The 13982-nt window shown below is 48.0% G+C and overlaps 1 protein-coding gene across 1 annotated transcript in view; it reads right to left on the bottom strand.

Moving 5' to 3' along the window:
• The window catches only part of LOC119434146 (putative defense protein 3), a 42396-nt gene extending 37291 nt beyond the window's left edge, over positions 1-5105 (bottom strand). Inside the window, exon 1 of the mRNA XM_037701469.2 lies at positions 5081-5105. The gene's annotated coding sequence lies outside the window, so the exon portion shown is untranslated. The remainder of the gene's footprint in view (positions 1-5080) is intronic.
• Between the last annotated feature and the right edge of the window lie 8877 nt (positions 5106-13982).

Raw genomic sequence — 13982 nt, 5'->3', positions numbered from 1 at the left:
GGGAAACGGGAAAGAGCGAAATGACCAATAGGGGTGACTGAAAGAAAACTGTTGGGCTGATTTGAGCTAACCATTGGATCGTGACAGTGTATGCTTGTAAAACTGTTTGTGATTGTGAGAGTGCTCCGCCCTACGCTGCCGAGGGGCGGAGGAATGAAATTTTTGTGGGAACCGAATTGCTTAAAAGGGGGAATTCGGCCATGTTTTGGGGGAGAGCGATGGGATAGCAATGAGAGAGCTGGAGTCGATGACTCCGCGAGCTGTTGGCGAAATGTACATATGTAAATAAACGTGTACATACGGAGGAGTTGTTGCGAGCCTTGTATGCAACGTGTAGCCTGACAACGAACGGAAGATTGAGGGCTAGGAGCCCGGATCAACAAGGGTGCCATCAGGAGCGACGGACGAGCAACGGCCTGAACTCGAACAGCGGCACCCCCACCACCACGGAAGGAAACGTAACTACATTATTGGGACCATAGCGCTTAGGTGACGCGGGCAAGGAAGAACAATAAGGACGGGCGCTACTTTCAACCGATTCTCCCTTGTGCGCGTCATCAAAGCGCTATTGTCCCAATGACTGTATCAAACGAACTAGCCCAAAAGTCTGTAATCCTGTGACCTTCGACGACCTGGCGTTTGACCTTGGCTCCGGGTATAATGCTTCGCATTCTAAAAGCCGTTGTGAGTAACAGGCGCTCCGGGCCAGGTAATGCGCGCAAAAATGCAATTGACCACGTGAATTGAGAGACAAGACAGACCACGTGCCGTTTAGAAGTGTGATAGATGTCTTGAACCACATGGTGTGCGTGTTTATGTGCAAAGCGGTGGACCATGTGATTTACAAGGTAGCACCAGGCGCTGTTGGGAGTGTGACAGACACGCGGATCTGCGCGCGCAACGTCCAATCGCAGCAGACAGTGAGGTGTGCGTGGGACAGCGGACCACGTGACGGAAGCGGGCTGCTGTGCTTAACAGGGCGATTCGTCACCGTTAGAGCACAGTCTACGGGAACAGAGCAAGTGCTGCCAACTTCTTTCGCAGGCACCAGCGCTTGTCTGTACTTTAGAAAGTACTTCTCCGACTGGGCACAGAGTTTCAACGCACTAGGTAGGAGAGCGCTGCGTGCCTTTCGAAAACAAGTGGTTATTTCCGCACGATGAAGTTGCGTTTACATGGATTTCACAAGTTCAACGCCCATCGTTAGCGGAAGCAATCCCAGGAGTGGCGTACTGGTTCACCGTAATCTCACAACATTAATTATTACTGCCTTGGCTGCACAACACTTCCGACGTACAAAGATCGGCGTGCGGTTACTGTAGGTGTTTTTATTTCTTTGCTCTATCGTTCCCCCTACCCACCCCTCAACCTGTTGGGAAGTATGCAACTTCAGGGGGCCGCAGTTCGCTCACGGTCAACACCTTTTCGCAAACAACACATCCTCGCAACCGTCCAAGGAGCACCTGTATCTCACGCAACAGGAGGGGGAGGGGGGGGGGGGGCTCAATGGATTGCGAGACCCTGGAGGTACAGAGACGACGGATATAATTACGCGCATTAATGTGCGGCCTCCCGCCGGATGCAAGCGAAAAGCGTAAGAACCCTGATAGCGTCGGCGAAAGCAAAGCGCTCGGCGGCGTCATCGTTCCGAAGGAAGTTGCACGCGTCAGGTGGGAACGCGCAATGCCTTCGTTTGTTTCGCCGATCATAATGATGCGGAAGCGGATGATTATCAGCTTCGCGTCCTGCCCGACGCCGACCGCCAAGGTTCGCATTTATGATGCCACCGCGGGTTTTGGAGGTCGATTGCCTCTCTCGGTTTTCTTTCGTTCGGGGTGCTTTTTTCAGCGCGCCGTGTAAGGACTGAACTTCGTGTACCGGTACGAGATTATCGGAATAGGTCCCGGTGACGATAGGGCCAGCCCCATGTTTCTCAAACAAAGAAAAGAAACAAAAAGGCGTCCGCGCATAGTCCTCGGGGGCAAAGTATAGGCATTGCGTAGCATGGGCTCCACAGTCCAGCCGTTGAATTCGGCGGCACGCTCAGATTGACCGAGTCAGTACTTCAGCATCCTCGAAAGCGTCCCCACGGAAGGGTTTGAGAATTCGCGGCTGGTTAACCTCAGTCGGTGCGGTTGAGGAAGCAGAAGGAAGTGATGTACTTATCCTTCTGACGCTATTGGGTCACCGAAGTCACCGAAAACGCCACCGGTGTCTACTTGCACACCTCGATGACGTGCACCATGGATGCTGCTCAGCTATTTGGTGCGATGCTCTTGGCAATGGCGGCGAACAAAAACAGACGTGGGCGTAAACGTGAGCCGAAGATGTGAGCCGAAGCAAGGAACCGAAAGAAAAGAACATGACGATTTACAGGCCACACGAGTTTCAATGAGTGACAGCTAGTCATCGCAATGGTGCTTGTGTTTGATCTTTTATTGGTGTTTCCCGTTTGTAATTAATGTTCAGGATCGCTCAAAAGTAACAAAACACCCCCTACTCACCAAGCAGGAGTTTCCAAACCCCAATTGGATGTCACTTGAGGGAAAAGTTACCGCAAGATGCTTTTTAGGGTGTAGGTATGTCGCTGAAAAATGCCAAGTAGAAGTAATGATGTCATATGTGTTTATAGGCAATGCAAATAAGGTCGGAATTGAAGGAGGGAGTGGTGTCTGTTACTTTCGCACGTAAGAGAGAGGCTCTTCCTTAAAAGGCAGAGAGTTCTGACGCTACTCTGCATAGGGAGGGGGGGGGGGGGGGGGAGTGGATTGAAAGATACCAGTGGAGAGTGGGAAAAAGGGACAATATATTATGCGAGCAAATCTGGTAATGAGATGTACAGGGAGACGATGGTGAAAATGAAAAATTCAGGCCTTTCTACATCGCGAAGTGAACTGTGGCTAAAGGTTTCGGGAAAGCCTGATTTCAAAAAAAAGTCATTGAACAATGAATTCAAGACCCGCCGCTGTGTTAAAAGTATTGCATACATGAGTATAGCTATATGAGCAGTTTATGGCAATAAGTATGCTGAGTTGTTAGTCACGGATAGTGGCCCCTGTGCCTAATTATTTCTATTGACGTTTATTTTTTGCTTTATTATTACTTCGTACACGTTTTTCTTTTTTTTTGGCAAGCACGGTCAATTGATATCACATGTTGCGTAGACAACGGAACCGCCCAATTTTAAACTATTACGGAATGCTTGGAAACTCCTACGGCCCCCGCATTCATGCACCAACGCCGGCATCCGCGCTGTGTGGTGCGATGCCAAGTCTCATTCGCCGGTAGACTTGCTCACAGATTCCCGTGCCGAAAAATGCGCCCCGAGGCGCAGTTATCCGAACTGCTGGCTCCAATAAACAGTTATCCTCCGCTATGGTATGCGACTATACCACAATGTGACAATGTATATCAAGTATCTGACGAGAAGTATCCGACAAATAGGTGACACATAAGTAATCGCGCATACGCAGCATCTGTAATACAAACTCTTTAGCGAAGCGCAAATTCCACATCCATTGCTACAAACGTTTTATGGGCGCCTCCCGATTTTCTCCTTTGCTAGTTTGTGGACTTTACCGTCCGCTTCTCGTTGACGCAATTCACAGTCATTCCTTCGGTGACCATACATTCTATTTTATTCTGTCTGTCTGTCTTTGTTGTAAACGTTCAGAACTCGGCACAGTGACCGGTAGTAACACTAACTGCCTTTGAAACAATAGCAACTGATTGACCATGCCAATGTGTTCTTTTTTTTTTTTTCGTGTTGTAAAAGTGCCGAGGTGCTTCACGAATACGTCTTATACTCTTTCAATAACTGCTTGCAGAATGACTTCGGGTTCTTCACCTAGTATGAAATATTGCCTCATAAGTGTATGTAAAGAGTATGAGTGCGGAATATTGCCTGTCTCATAAGTGTCGACCATTAGAAAATCCCCTTACCATGGCTTTGCTGTGTTCGACGGGGTAGAAACTTTATCAAGTGAACTAGTTTCTCACTTTGTTGTTCTAGTCCTTTTCATTTTGTACTGTGTAAAACCTAGTTGCAAAACTTATGAAAACACTGAGCAGCTTTCCTCCAATGAGAAATTTCATGCTCAATGGCACCGCGCGCGGCCCGTCCTCGTTGAAACTGTAGGGTGCAGCGTATGCGTCTCGCGTGCTCGGCCTCTGTCAAAGCTTGTGCTGCTCACCAGAAGCAGCTCGCGACAGCGCCATTCAAGGAGGAAATACTGGAATATGAAGGGCGCGAAATCGTCAAGAGAGGAAAACAACAATTGAAGTCTGAGCTCTTACGTACCAGAACCAAGCCTTGATTATGAGGCACGCCGGCCGTGATGGGGGGCTCCGGATTTATCGATTTTGAGCAGCTGGGATTCTTTAACGTGCACCCAATGCAGAGTGCACGAAAGTTTTTGCATACGCGGCTCCCATCGAAATGCGGCCGGGGTTGAACCCGCGACCCTGGAGCTCAGCAGCGCAACGCGACAGCCACTGGACCACCGCGGCGGGCGCGTCAACAGAGGGACTATACAAAGGATGGGGCCTCGATGTGCAGGCATTTCCAGAAACCGGACACGTACCCTAAGACGCTGCATTACACAAAGTCCGTGAGACAAGCGCAAGCATTACTTAGCGCTAAATTCACATTGGGCACACACAACAAACAAACAAACAAACAAACAAACAAACAAACAAACAAACAAACAAACAACACAAACACTTTAGATGCACTCGTCTTTCTTATACCGTAGTACCCTTTACGCCGTATAAGATACTTTTGGATTACCACTCCACGTACAAACTATGAAACCCATATGCTACTGCACTACTTACCTAAGCTCAACAGTATTATATTTGCAGGCTTTGACATAAGCACGAGTAGTGATGCCTTAAATTCGCAGTTATCTCGCGAAGTGACTTCTATTCTGCAATACTTTAGCCATTTGCAGCGAGAACGGCCTGCGCCGCCATTGTCAGTGAAATCTTGCAGAGCATGAAAAAGCTTAACTCGCCGGTTTTGAAATTCGTCAATTAACGGTAGATAGATCAATTTGTCGTATTGGTTCATTTCGCGTACCGTACGTGACTTCACAGGACTTCGTGGACCGGGAGGAGATGTTCTTCTACTACACGCCCGCGAACCAGCCCGCACCGCCGCAGCAGCAGCAGGCTCCCGTCCAGGTGGTCCCGATCTCGGCCTCGACGACGTTCAGCATGCAGACGCAGCAGCCGGCCACGATGGACCAGGGCGATCCCGCGTCGGCGCCGGACATCACGTACGCCGAGCGACCGCCGGTCACCAGGGGCATCGCGTCCACCAGCATGACGCGCTCGAGGGCCATGACCCAGGAACAGGATGCCGGAGAAGCCTGGGCGCCGACCCAGGACCCGTTCCAAACGTGTCTGCACCGCAGGACGGCCACGTAAGTCGGCGTTCCCGCCCGCTTCTATGTCTGCTAATGCTCAGGATAATACGTGTCCTCCCGATACCTTTTGTACGCTATATTGCATATTTTGCTTTGTAGAGTCAATCAATGCACATGCTTAAGTAAGTTATAGTTCATTACGGCACTCCAATCCCCGACCATTGGTGGGAGTCGCACCAACGACCTTTGGTGTCAATTAATGCAAAGTTAATGAAGGCACAGTTAATTAAGATAGTTAAATTAAAACTAAACATTCAAACCCACGAACTTTGGTGGGAGTCGAGCCGTCGACATTTGGTGGGCGCAATGCTTTCGCATTCATCCATGGAGGAATAACTAAGTGCCCCTTGAATGTTTTCAACCGTATTAGTAAATTACACTGCTACAATTACACACCACTCGTGCCACGAGAAGAGGCCAGATAAGCCCCAGAAAAAAAAAAAACGAGAACAGAAAAGACAGGTGGTGACGCCGCCTTGAAGTTTCCGCACCAGCACACTGTGACGTCATGGATTTTTTACGGCGTCTGCTAAGGCAGGGCTCATTGATTATCGGCAAAAATGGACTACATTGTATTCCAAAGGAGATAAAAACTGAACTGGGCAAGTTTCGCGAACTTTCACGGAACTCCCAACGTGGTCTGAACACGAAAAAGAAAAAAATACTTTGTGAACTCCGTGACGTCACAATGACGTAACCGCGCTGAGGTTTCGGCGCGAAATTAAAGCGGAACTTTGACCCTGATTTTCTTTTATTATTATAATAAACCTATTGTCGCAAAGGTAATGAAATATAGTTTTTACAGAATACTATAGCAGAATACACCAATTTAGTGTTTTTGTTTAGTGTCTCTCTCACGATAGAAGCGATTACATAACATATTCAACCATGATATGATGCCAGAAGCGTAGGGAACTGCATGAAAGTGGTTTAATTATATTCTTGCAACCAGCTTTCGAGAAAATTGATAATAATTTGACATAAGCCTTTCTATCGTAACAGATGACGCAAAGCCACCATAAGTGAGTTTCGAATAGCACTAAATAACATGAAAATCATGGACGAAGCATCAACGTGGTCACCCACCAGACGATGTTGTTCACGTCTGCTTTTATGCAAAAGAAAAGCAGTTTTTACCATGTCAAACATTAAGGGACGGTTACAGTGTCCACGCAAGTGCAGTTGCTGTTTCTGGCATCTAACAATGTCATTTAAAGAGAGAAAAAAAAACTTTTCCACGTACGTCACACATCAGTAATCGGAACAGACTTGAAAAGCAATTGTGATCCTGACATGTCTTCAGGCTGAACAGAATACAAAGAGTTTTATTTTTTGATTGTACATAATTTTTAAACATTGCCTGTGACACACACTTCTAACATTTGAGGTGGATACATCGCTATTCTTGACCGATCGGACTATAGTGAAGGGCTTACTTCGTGTACACATATAACTTTGTCCACTTTCTATGGAAACCTGAAAATACTGAATCTTTCTTTTTAATTTTTTTTAAATTTCGTTTTCTACATTGCGGATGACATAAAGCCCTGAAGTAGTTAACCTGTCTCTTACGTGTACGTGCGCGCATTACACATTAACCACCGAGTGAAAGTCGACAGTGGTGGCCATACTTAACGCCTTGACTTCACGTTAGCATGCTGAAACAGAAGTCAGGTTGGCTTGTGGTATCTGTCTTCTGACTGACACTGGTTATGGATTTCTTGCTTTCTTTCTTTGTTGTTCTTTGTTGCACTACGTAATGTACGCAAAACATCGCTTGGACCCATTGCCAGCGGATAGTAACGAGTCCAATGGAGAAAGATATATGAATTGCAGGCAACCATTTGTCAAAATTAGAGACGTTAATACTAAGAAGTTTACAAGAAACGTGCAAACAAACAGTTAATAGTCACTTTAAACACTCGCTAGGGAACCAATTGCCAGAAGTAATAAAAGATGTATAAACTAAATACTAATAAATCTAACGGGAGTGCGTAGAACTTGCACAAGGATTCTAGCAATGTAAATTTAATGCACACTACCACATCACACAGACCACAAAAAATATAATATCCCTCAGATCACAAAGAATGCGTCATATCAAACTATATATATATCACAGAGAATGCATAGTATCATATCACACCGCAAAGCGGATAACCCTGCAGTTTCACGGGCATCGCACGCAGGACCGCTCTCACTCGTGGACGCCTGCGAGCAACATCGATGAGCGAACCCAGGGTGCAGCAACTGGTGTTCCCCTATCCAGTGTGGAATCCGGAACACGCGCGGCTAATGGGTATGTAAAACTGTGCCACGAGATGCTCGTGTTTCTTGAGATAACTTAGACGAGCTGTGCGTACAAAACATCTCGTTCGCAAGTCTTCTTTGCCATCGGTCGGCGGCCGTTGCTAATATTCTCACCATCAGACTTGGCTGGAATTTGCTCTCATTAACAATTCTAACGCAAGCGCTTCTTTCGTGAATTTCGGGCCCAGTTGTGTCGATATCGGCATCCATTCAAACGATTTGGAGGGGGGGGGGGGGGGGATTTGATGCACTTAGGCCGCCCAACGCTTGAGAAAAAAGAATTGAGCGGGAAGTAACAAATTAAGGAGGACGAAAAACACAGAAGCATCGAAGTTATAACTGCCTATCTGTGTAATTGACGGAGATCGCGATAATGCGATCGACACAATATGTAGCTTTCGACGTTGTATAAGCTTCGCGGTGCGCACTGCCTGTCTAGTGCATTTTGAAGTGACTTGTTGTTTCGTGTTCTATACAGGTAATTTTTTATTCCGATTTTTTTTCTTTTTTTTTTTTCAATCGCATGGAGCCCATAAAGCAGTAAGTGTTCAGGCGGATTTACCTGAAGAGGCGGACAGTACTTGCATGACAAATTGCAATGTGCAAGTGGCTAATTAAAACATTGATTATGTAACTTAATTATGAACTTAGGACGTGCTACAAAAGCGAATCTGAAATTCTAGCAATATTTAGCATAAATCCCAAGCCTCAAACCACTTCCACAGCATCCGTCCCCAAGTGCTGCTGAAAAATACATTGGCGTTCCAGTTAAAGTCGACCTTTACTGCTGGACGCACGCTTTCTGAAACTGCTAACTGAAACGCCATTGTGTTTAGGAACACAATTCAAGGCCGGATGTTTGAAAGCGGTGCCAATTTTAACAATTTTTGAACAAGAAATAGGTGCCCTATTATGAATACTGACAAAGGCAATGATTAAATATATTTAATATGGTACATAGACATGGCGATTTCTTATGCAGGCTAATTTCAGCGTTGTGCAGAAGCGCATCTGAAAATGCGAGGCAGTGCTGTCTGTCAAGGGCAATAAATAGAATCTGTAGGGGCAAAAAAAATGAAAAGGAAACCTTGTATTTAACACACTTTGATGGCTTGCGTGGGAGGTACGACTTTTGTAGTAGATGTTTATCACTCAGACTGCTGTTGCGGCTGCAGCGAAAATAAGCTCAGATTCTATCCATGCAGTTGCCGTAGGTTGGCCGCATTTACGTTCACAAGTTTCTCCTATCATGCTTCGTGGCAAATCGCAAAGCGGTTTCACGCGCCGCGCGCAGGTCTGCCGCCTCAACCCACGCAAGGCCCCTCTACCATCATCATACCGCCGGCGGCCCCCGCTCCGGCGGCGCCAGCCGCGCCTTACCCTCCGGCGCCTCCCTACCCTCCGCAGCCGGCGCCTTCCATCATCATCACGGGCGGCGGCGGCGGCGGCGGCAGCGCCCCCTGCTGCCACCACCACCCTCCTCCGGCGCCGCCTCCGCCTCCCCCTCCGACCTTCATACCAATACCCTTCCCCATGCCACAGCCAGTGATGCCGCAGATGCCTCCTTACCCTCAGCCTCCTGCGCCACCGGCGCCCATCATCATCATTCCGCCGGCGCCTCCTCCACCGCCTCCCCCGCCACCCCCTCCACCTCCCCCGCCGCCCCCGCCACCGCCGCCGCCTCCCCCGGTGGCTCCAGCGGCACCGGCCGGGCCGGGGCTCGGCGCGTTGCTCCCCATGATGGAGGGCTTCTACGACCGGGGAGGCGAGCCTGTCCGCAAGCGCAGGAAAGTCATGTACGTCGCAGTCGCAGTAACACGCGCCACTGCGCTGTTATTCGTGTCCCACATAGGTTTGAACTACGTGGAACATACTTGCCGAAGTGTTACACGAGGGAACCTATGTGAAACAAATTTCCTTGGCCGCCGGCTCTTCCATCAGTTTAATTCCGAAGTCATAGTTCGCCATAAGATTCACCAAGTGGAACATTATTATCTCGTTCTACATATTGGTTCCACTAGGTGGAACATGCTTGTAAAAACGGTCCACCTGTGTAACAATCTTCAATTACCCAGCGCGCGGTAAACAAATAAAAACATAGAGACGGATACACACGGAGCGACGCCGACTATCAGCTGATACTTGATAGACATAAATATAATTGCTACGTAGTAGGTAGATTCAGCTGCTAACGCTCACCACATTCGCATTTGATGTTCTCAATAGAATATTTTTTTTTCCTGATAGCGCGATAATAGTTTTGACACTCAACGCTCGTCGAGCGTAGCTATTGACCTAACCTAACTAACCCAACAATCGTTGTCCTTGAGCAAGCTGGGCGAGACTTGCACCCCAGTAACACGCACCTTTACAGACCACCGAAATCGGCGAAACCGATGTCGGCTTCTCTACGTAAGCACGCAGAAGGAAGTGAATGGGGCTCGCGGACTTCATTGGTCAAAGGTCGTTTCCAGCGGTTTTCGAAGTGTCCACGTGACCGAGGCAAAAGATGGACAGTGAGTGTGAAGAAACAGGATTTCGACACTGACGCATAGTACGGAGTAACATTCGAATAATGCGTGTGTAGGCGTCATCACGGTGGAAAGTAGAAGGCAAGACGAGGAAAAGTTGACATCAGCTAGGTGAAGGCAGGGTTTGCCTGCCCAAAAGGAATAGGTCGAGGAGAAGGGGAAGATAGTGAACACTGCGCGAAAGCATATGATGAAAAATAGAAAAAGGTCATTATACAGATCACTCGGCCTGGTACACTTCAAGGAAGTGCCGACGTACGCTGAGTGCTATTTCGTGCCCGCGACGGGTTGAAGCACGTTCCGAAGATCTTCGCATTTAGAAACATTCCGAGGTCCAGTCTGTGATTATCTATCTATCTATCTATCTATCTATCTATCTATCTATCTATCTATCTATCTATCTATCTATCTATCTATCTATCTATCTATCTATCTATCTATCTATCTATCTATCTATCTTTCTTCGCCCTTCTCTTGCCTGGCAGAGAGCCGTCGACGCCGTCGTCGTCTGTGGAGAGCTCGAGTGAGCTGAGCGAGGAGGAGCCGCTGCCGCCACTTCCGCCGATGCCGACGTTCGTGCCCCCCGAGGTGCCCTCGGAGCCTTCCGAGCCGGTCGCCGAGAAGACCACGGTGCTCGAAGAGTGGAAGCCCCCGGAAATCGAGAAGGAACCGGAGAAGGAGATCGAGATGCCCGGAGAACCGCTTCCAGAGGAGCCGCCCGAGATATTCCCCTTCTTGTGAGCGCGGCCGCACGCTTCCCTATCGTTTCATTGCAATATCAATTATTTGGATATTCCAGGCGCATTGTTGCCGTCCGCGTCGCCGTGATGTTCCGTATAAAGTCCAAGGGCGGTAATATCGTTGCCGCGCGCCGAATGCTGTATGTGCGGGTGAAAGCATGCGAGGGTGAGGCGACGACGGTGGCTCAATCTCAGGCACGCAAGGGAGGAAAGCGGGGAGGAAGCGCGCCGTCTTCCGTCACGCGCAAGGCACCGGGGGGAGGGGAAGGGGGTGTTGTACTCCGGCAGCCACTCTTCCTCACTCCAGCGTTTTGATAGCGAGTTTCTGGGGTCATCGAGTTCGATGCGTTTATGTTTGCTTGTGCGCGTGTGACACTATGCTTGTTAATTTAGTTAGTGAGCGAATGTTTACAAGAATACACGGCCAATAAATCTGTTATCCTGTTATCTGTAATCTATTATCTGTTAATATCGCAACCCATGCTTCGCCTTTCCGGCAAGACTGCGACTTTTTTTTCGTTTTTCTTCTTCTTTTTTCTTTTTGGAGTATGTGCGTGGCACAGAGTAACTTACTATACACCACACAAATCTATGTAGAATTTCCAAACGGGCCGCCGTGCCACGGTGGAAACCGTAATAACGGCGATGATTCGGCCTGCCTTGAAGATTTATTGGCCCATAACATGTTTCATGCAAAAAAAGGATGTAAAATTTGGCGAAGAAATACTCAACATTGTTTGTTTACTAATATGTTGAACATTTAGTAAAGATTCGCCGGCTTAATGCAGTTGAGGGCATTGTGAACAGGCATGCTGCTCGGTCGCCGCAAAAACAGTGATATACGCCACATGCAAATATCTATGAAGTTTATCCCCAAAATATTTTTGCAACGACACCCAACATTTCGGGTTACCGCTATATATATAATGGCGTCGCTGCTGCGCTGGTAGGTTCGTATATTCGACGGGTCCGAAAAGTCAGGTCATGAATAATCGTTCAACCCCTGAATTTGCATTATATTGAAATCCCTCTTGCTCTAGTCTAGAGACGCCAATAAAAGAATAATAAGGTTATTGGTATCGACATATTTTCAATGAGCGCAAAAAAGCATACACAGCCCGAAAGAAAATGAGGTGGACACGGGACAAGCGCTTGTCCCGTGTCCACGGTACTCGAAGCGCTCATTAATTATGTCAACTAACCCGCCGTGGTTGTTTAGTGGATATGGTGGTGGGCTGCTGAGCACGAGGTTGCGGGATCGAATCCCGGCCACGGTGGCCGCATTTCGATGGGGGCGAAATACGAAAACACCCGTGTACTTAGATTCAGGTGCAAATTAAAGAACCCCAGGTGGTCCAAATTATTCCGGAGTCCCCCCACTCGGCGTGCCTCATATTAGATTGTGGTTTTGGCACGTAAAACCTGATAAGTTAAGTATGCGCAAAGTAGGCCTTCAGAAAGTCATTGTATCGGTGTCGATACGGCATTCGTAAATGAGTTACAAAAAATAGCGTAGCATGCACTGGAAGCGTAATGCTAAAGAGACAGCGGAGCTGATGGGCACCTAGCTAATCCTGGCTTTTGGGCTAGGCTAAGCACTACAATGTCATCCCCGGCATTTTCCGGAATTTATTGATTGTTGATCGATTATAGATTAGCTATTGATTGGCTATCGCAAGGTATTGGCCACGTATTTGCACTAGGCTAAGCACTACCAAGTCATCCCCAGCATTTTCCGGTATTTATTAATTATTTGTCGATTATCGATTAGCTATTGATTGGCTATCGCAAGGTATTGGTCACGTATTTGCGCTAGGCTAAGCACTACCAAGCCATCCCCAGCATTTTCCGGAATTCATTATTTGTCTATTATCAATTAGCTATTGATTGGCTATCGCAAGGTATTGGCCACGTATTTGCGCTAGGCTAAGCACTACAAAGCCATCCCCAGCATTTTCCGGAATTTATTGATTATTGATCGATTATCGATTAGCTATTGATTGTCTATCGATGACTGAGTAAACTTAAGTAGTCCCAATCATGCTTAGTTAGACTTAGCCAGATTCAGCTTCGCTAGTTCACAGGGGTATGTGCCATTGCGCTTGGGCCCTTTCTGCACTACCGCCAGGATCGGCCCACATTTTCTGAACACGACTCGCGGACTAACGGTCGGCTAAAACAGCTCCGCTGTTAAAAGTCGGGCATATTACAATACAATCGTAAAATTTGGCAGGTATGAGTCATTGTCATAAAGCTGCACAAGCAATGCTTTATGGGGATGAAAAAAACCTGAAGTCTTGGTCCAACGTAAAATTAAAGCAACAGACACGTACTCGCACAGTGATAGTTATCTTTACGGAGCCATGTTAACTTCCGTCTCTATTTATTCCACCCGACAGCGAGGAGCCGCAGTACGGTGCGCTGGCCTGGTGCTGTCTGTTTCTGGTGGCGCTGATCCCCTGCATCCTGCTCTTCTTCATCGTTGTGCCAGCAGGCGTCTACCTGGGACTCTTCCTCTGTGAGCATACGACGTCCACTAGCTTTCCCCGCACACAGAGACACGGCCTCCAAAGTTGGCAAATTTTAAACTTCTCCGTTCCTGCCACAATGACCCACAGGCTTTAAAGTAGTCTACCAATCACGAATTACCGGATTCGGTGCATTCAGTGGCACGTTCGGTTGGTTCCTGTAACGCGCTTAAACTCGAATCGCAACGATGCGGAGCTCACTCTCCATTGTTGCCGGAGAAAGCGTGCCCGTGGAGCAAACGATCAGTCGCTCGTCAATGCAGTCGGAGACCGGAAGCGGAGACACGTCAGCTCTGCTTCTCTTCTAAGCAAACCTGGCGGACAAACTGCCGCCGCTAGAGTGAGTGGCCTAGTACATCGCCGCTGGCCGGCCGCTACCATTACCGCGACGCAGCAAACACGCCACGTACGCCAACAACGGGAAGTTTGGGTGGCCACTTGACC

This window comes from Dermacentor silvarum, chromosome 11, assembly GCF_013339745.2.
Source record: "Dermacentor silvarum isolate Dsil-2018 chromosome 11, BIME_Dsil_1.4, whole genome shotgun sequence".
In the NCBI taxonomy this organism is placed as follows: domain Eukaryota; kingdom Metazoa; phylum Arthropoda; class Arachnida; order Ixodida; family Ixodidae; genus Dermacentor; species Dermacentor silvarum.
The sequence above is the reverse complement of the archived record's forward strand: the minus strand, read 5'-3'. Positions and strand labels throughout refer to the sequence as shown.